Genomic DNA, 6,338 nt, shown 5'->3' with positions numbered 1-6,338 from the left:
AGACACGTGACTAATGTTCCAGAGATACTTGTCCGCTTGGTGAGGAAGTAATTTTTCAGTGATACTGACTCCAAAATGACAAAGGCATCTTTTGAATCCAGAGCCTCAGCATCTTGGTTTCCTTCTTTCTTCTGAAATCAATAAGCATAGTGAGTTCATTCCAAGACTGAAAATGGTAGCTTTCTAATATTCATCTTTCTCATCCCTTTCTGCATGAAAACAATATGAAACCATGTGTGGAAATGTAACAATGCAACCTCACCCCACTCCCCATATAACTAATGTAAGTTACTAACAATAACAAAAAGGAAAGCTCTGACCTTCGGTCACATTGTCTTTTCTAACTTTTCCTCTCTCAACTATATAGCTATTTTCTTCCTATTAATTGTCTTCTTTTAAAAAAAGCTCCCACCTTGTGGGGTAGTTTTCCCAACTCTTAATTGCGTTCTCCACAAACTCAAAAAGCAGCAGTAACTATGGCTGCCATATGCAGATTGTAATAACCAGAATGAATATGGGATTTAGGACTTTAGGGAAGGATACTGCGGGACCAGGACAGACTCAGACATAAGTGTGGGCATACACAAGGCCACTGTCTGTCTGCATGTTCCTTCTTCATCCTTGGTGATGTCTCCACATGATAAAATAATGGCATCATTACAGGGGTGGAGAAAGCAGGCTTTAAGCTCACACTGTCTCCATAGGAAGAAACCTTTGCTCTACCATGAACTAGTTATGTGACTGTGGGTAAGGTATTTAACATCTAGCTTGCTTGCTTTCTTTCCCTCCCTCCCTCCCTCCCTCCTTCCCTTCCTTCCTTCCTTTCTTTTCTTCTTCCTTCCTCCATATGTACCATGGAGAACATAGTTTCTACCAAACAGGCTTGTTTTCCTGTGTGAGAATCACCAACCAAGTGTTACATGCAAAATATTCAGAATGATTGGCATTGGTCAATGGTGGCTTTCATCATGAATGGAAGTTGAACTATGTATCTCACCACAACTCTGTGTCTTTCTCTTTGGGAACAGTGGGTTACAGTGGTTTCACATGAATATAAGACTGATTGGTGATTCTATAGGCCAGTCACCAGTCTTGAGTCCTTCCTTGAGGGCTACTCCAGTTACACATTTGAGGCCTGTGCTCGGCTCTGTATTGTTAACACCTAAATTCCATCTCTTTCTGCCTAACTTCAGCTTTCATTACCATGTCACACCCTTAACTGTGACCCTTTGGAGAGATCCACAGGAACATTTCTTGTTTCTATCATTTCGCTTTCTTAGGCTATTTTCAATCTTTGCCTGGAACTAGAAGCCCCTTTTTCTTTTAATCCAATGCTCCTCTGAGTCATGTAGAAAAGGCCCCAGTCCAGTTTGTTTCGAAACACATTCTCCCTTCAAATTGGCCAAATATCATTTGTGTGAGCTCTCCCAGGGAGGTGCAAGGTATAAAAACAAAAACAATCACAGCTCCCTGAGGAACTTGAGAGGAGCCCCAAGGTAATTGGCTTGGAAGATGACTTGGAAGATGACTAAGCAGCTGTTGTTCTTCTTCCTGAAAAAAAAAAAAAGTCCCAAATGTTTCCCCTAGAAAGCAAAGACTTCAACAAGTAATGAGCACCTCCAAGGTGCTGTGGCCCCACAGAGGGATGCTGAGATGTAAAAGTGAGCTCAAGTTCCTATTTCCTCCTTCCTCCTCCTTTGTCTAAAACTGTTAGATTTTAGTGAAATTCAGATTTCTAGTGAAGCTCTGATTCCTTTAGCCATGGAGCAGGATGGGAAATTGTTTCTGATCGGGATTGTTTTGCTGTTTCTACTCAGTCATGTTAAATTTGCTGATAAAGCCCTACTACGAGGACAGCTGTTTTGAAATGCCTTAGTTCAATGCTCACTTGACAAGTGACATGTGGTCATCACCTTACACCTGACCCCGAACTAGAGACAATCCATTCTAGTCCTGAACCTTTCTCTTGTCCCAAGTGTATAGTTTTAGGTACATTCCTTGGCTAGGTGTAACCCATTTTTTGCCAAGATAGACGAATCTGTTCTAGGATTTCCTTCTTTTTCTTTCCTTTCCTTTTTTTCTCTTCCTTTCTGTCTCCTATCTCTTACTTCGTTTTGCTCAAGGCTGTGACTAGACCACTTGAGCCTCAGCTCCACTTCCAGCTTTTTTTTTTTTCATAGCTTATTGGAGATAAGCATCTCATGAACATTTGCAAACCTCAGTTCTCAGAAGGCAACCTCCCCAGTAGCCAGGATTACAGGGGTGAACCACCAGTGCCCAACTGTTCCAGGACATTTCTTGATCCCACAGAGGTACATGCCCCTTTCTGTGAAATTTTCCATTTCATTCACTCATCATTCATTGCACTTTGTTTAAAGTTCTCACTCAGTTCTTGAATTTCCACATTTTAAAACAACAAACTTGAAATCCCATTCAGTATAGGAGTAACTCCCCAGCTCCTACCTTGTTCTCTCTGCAGAAAAATAAAGTGTTTTTTTCAATCCACTGAATAAACAGCTACCTGGATACACACAATTAAAATATGCTGCATAAAATATATTGAGTAAAAGGTTTTCTTATGGGCATTTAAAAAAATTTTTTTGTTGCTAGTTTAGGTGTTGTACAGAGGGGTTACTTAAATTAATCAAGAGTACATTTCTTCTTGGAAAATGTCACCTCTCCCAATTCCCCACCCCATCCCAGGGGGCCTTTTTTTGGTACAAATGACATATACAGTATGTTTTATATACATTTATTGTGTAAACAAGCAACCACAAACATTTACCCAAGGAGAAAATTAGATACCACAGAAGCTACTTGATTAGTCTCTCTAGGTTCTCATCTCCACTTCTCCATAAAGACAATCTTTATGGAGAAGACAATCTAAGTTTCATTAACCTCTTGCTTTTAGTTATCATATATGTTCAGTTTAGTCTATTTGTTTTTTGACCTATGTAAAAGTACTTCTCTGCCTATCAACCCATACTATGTTATTGAGGCTTATTCACACTGTTGCACGAAGCTATTGTCTATTTCTCAGTACTCCTCAATACATAATAGTGTCAATTGGTCCTGGTTTACCTAGTTATTTGGAGTACTTAAGAGTTTGTTACCAGAAATGCCATCATGAATGTTTTTTGTATAATTCTCCCAGTACATAAACATGCAAGCTTTTCTAGGCCTTAAAGCAACTTTGCAAAATTACCAAGAGTAATTTGTACCTTTAAGCCAATTGCTCTCACTTGTAATCCTAGCTGCTCAGGAATCCATCACCTGAGGCTCATGGTTTGAAACCAAAACTGGACCGTAAAGTCCATGAGACTTTCCAATTACCCATCAAAAGGCCAGCAGTAGACCTGTGGTTCAAGTGCTAAATTGTCAGTCTTGAGCACAAAGGCTAAGGTAGAGTGCCGAGGTCTTGAGTTCAAGACCTAGTAAAGCACTACCCCTCCCCCCCAAAAAAAAAAAACAAAAATTAGTTCAAGTCAATTTAATCTTACTAAGCAGAGTACAATATTTCATCACGGATGCTTTGATAGTTAGACCTTCAAACCTAATGAGCATAAAATAGTATTTAATTGTAATCTGAGTTTTTCTCTGAACTTTAATGAGTTCTGATTCCTGTCACATGGCTATTAGCAGCAAATCTTTTCTCCTCTGTGAATTATATACACCCTTCTGGTGCATGCTGTTTGGCCTTTTTTCTTACTAACATAGTCACTTTTTATGTATTTTAATATGTGCCACATATATACATACTTGAATCATCATATTCACACATGTATTCATATATATATATATATATATATATATAAAATCTCAAATGATACCTGAATGGCAAATGTTTTCCTAGTCGAGTCTTATCTTTTTAGATGACATATTTGATCTACCTAAGAAGTTTCAATATACTTAGCTTAGTGTACCTTGTTTAAAATCTTCGTGTTTTAGTGACATTAAAGATTTAGATTTCAAGCCTTGACATCTGGTAAAGCAGATCTTCCCGTCATCTGGCCCTCAGAAGGGTCTTGCTATTCTTCGTCCTGTGGCCACCCACATGAATTTTAAAATCATCTTGTGAAGCTTCCTGAAAGTGACTGGGAGTCTGATAGGAATTGTTTCTGAATAGCCTAAGGACAGCTAGTACTGATAACTAGTGTTTCTTCCCTTAAGTAGGTATTTTCACTCACCCTCTTAAAGTTTAAAAAGAAATTGTCCATACAGCTTTATTTTATTTTTGGCCAGTCCTGGGGCTGGAAATTAGGGCCTGAGAACTGTCCCGGAACTTCTTTTGCTCAAAGCTAGCACTCTACCATTTGAGCTACAGTGCCACTTCTGGTTTATTCTGTGTATGTGGTACTGAGGAATCGAATCAGTTTCATGAATGTGAGGTACTCTACGACTAAGTCACATTCCCAGCCATAAAGCTACTTCTTATCTTTTGGTGGATCTACTTTGTAACAAGTACCACTGTCTTTTGTTGAACATTTTTCTATGGTTGCTGCTTTGAAATGTCTGTAAACTTTACAAAATCTGTCACCTTGGAAGATCATCATTTCTCTATAGTCCTTTTATTTCTGTTATTGACATTAACTAGGATTAGTAGTGTTGAATTACATTACTGAGTTGGTCTGTTTGACTTTATAGGAATACTTCTATTTATATTTAAAAATAATTATGTTAATTATACATATATCTTTTATCTGTTACCTTTAAAAAAATCATGGCTAAGTATTTCTTAAAAATCATTATGGTGGGAGCTGGGAAGGTGGCTCAGTGGTAGAGTGCTTGTCTTGCAAGCCTGAGGCCCTGGGCTCGATTCCTCAGCACCACATAAGCAAAAAGAAAAAAGCCAGAAGTGGCACTGTGGCTAAGTGGTAGAGCGCTAGCCTTGAGCTGAAGAGCTGAGGGACAGCGCCCAGGCCCAGAGTTCAGGCCCCACAACCAGACCCAAAAAAAAAAATTATGGTGATTACATTAAATGCTTTTTATGCATGTACCAAAGAAAAATTAAATCCACTAACTTGTTGGGTGGTGTTATCTTTCCCTAAAGCGCTGGGTTGCTAATTTAATTTTTACTATTCTTCCAATTAACAAGGAGCTTTGGTATCAGATACACGACATTATTGGTGTGGTTTTCTCTTCTAATCATAGAGGGGATTTTTATATTCTTGAAATGATCCATTCCTCAAAGTTCAAAAGAACCAGTCAGAAAGTCTTCAGTGACTGTTGCTTCCTTGTTTTGAGGGCCAGTGTATTGGAAGCACAGCTTATGTCTGTGTTGCTGCTTCTCTGCTGTTCTAAACTTTTCTTTCCTCCTTTCACTGTCTTTCCCTATCAATTAGGAGTTATCACCACTGACTTTCAACCACTTGCTTTTTTTTTTTCTTTTGGTGTTGGTCCTGGGCTCAGACTAGGGGCCTGGGCACTGTCCCTGAGCTTTTTTGCTCAATGATAGTGCTCTATGAGCCACAACTCCACTTGTGATTTCCAGTAGTTAAAGGTAATCTCATGGACTTTCCTGCCCAGGCTGGCTTTTAACCACAATCCTTACATCACAGCCTCCTGATTAGCTAGGATCACAGGCACAAACACTGATGCCAGCCTTGTAATTTAGAGATATTTAAATAAAATAAAATCTCATTAGCTCTGATTTGGAATATTCCAGCTTTCTAAAATGCACAATTAACTCATCTGGCAAACCAAGTTATCAATCTCAATTTTACAATTTTGTGTTTCTGCAATAATCATCCAGTCTCCCAGCTCTAACAACTTCTACATTAGTCTGAATTTTCTAATTACTGAAAACTATTGACCAGAGCAAATTTTTAACTCCTTTAACATGGTTGACAGCTTTTATTATACTCTGGGATGGTCTTCAACTTTAGATCCTCCTGATTCCAGCTCTCCAGCGCTGGTAGTATAGCCATTTGTCACCAGACCTGACTCTTTAAGAACCTTCTGTCGTTATATCTTTTTTGCTTCATTCAAATATATAACATGGCTATGGTATTTTGTCACCTTTTGTTCCTTTATAAAATTATCTTAGTCAACCCTTTAAGACTTTAATGTCACTAAGAAATCTTTCAGGTTAGCAACAAAGGCCTTCCCCTGGACTCACCCATCCATGTTCCTTAACCACTTGGTAACAGCAGTGTGGTAATATATACTTCTCTGACATTTACCACTTACCTACTGTGTAACTCAGTGTGGCTTCTTCAAGCCAACTTGGTTAGGAATATTTACCCCAAAGGGTTGTGAAAGATACATAAAATCACTCTGAAAAAATTAGTGCAAGTGTTCCATAAATGTTTCCTTCAGTTTTTTTGTAATCCTATGTC

Source organism: Dipodomys ordii, unplaced genomic scaffold (assembly GCF_000151885.1).
Source record: "Dipodomys ordii isolate 6190 unplaced genomic scaffold, Dord_2.0 Scaffold140, whole genome shotgun sequence".
NCBI lineage: Eukaryota > Metazoa > Chordata > Mammalia > Rodentia > Heteromyidae > Dipodomys > Dipodomys ordii.
This window is presented reverse-complemented; position numbering follows the sequence as displayed.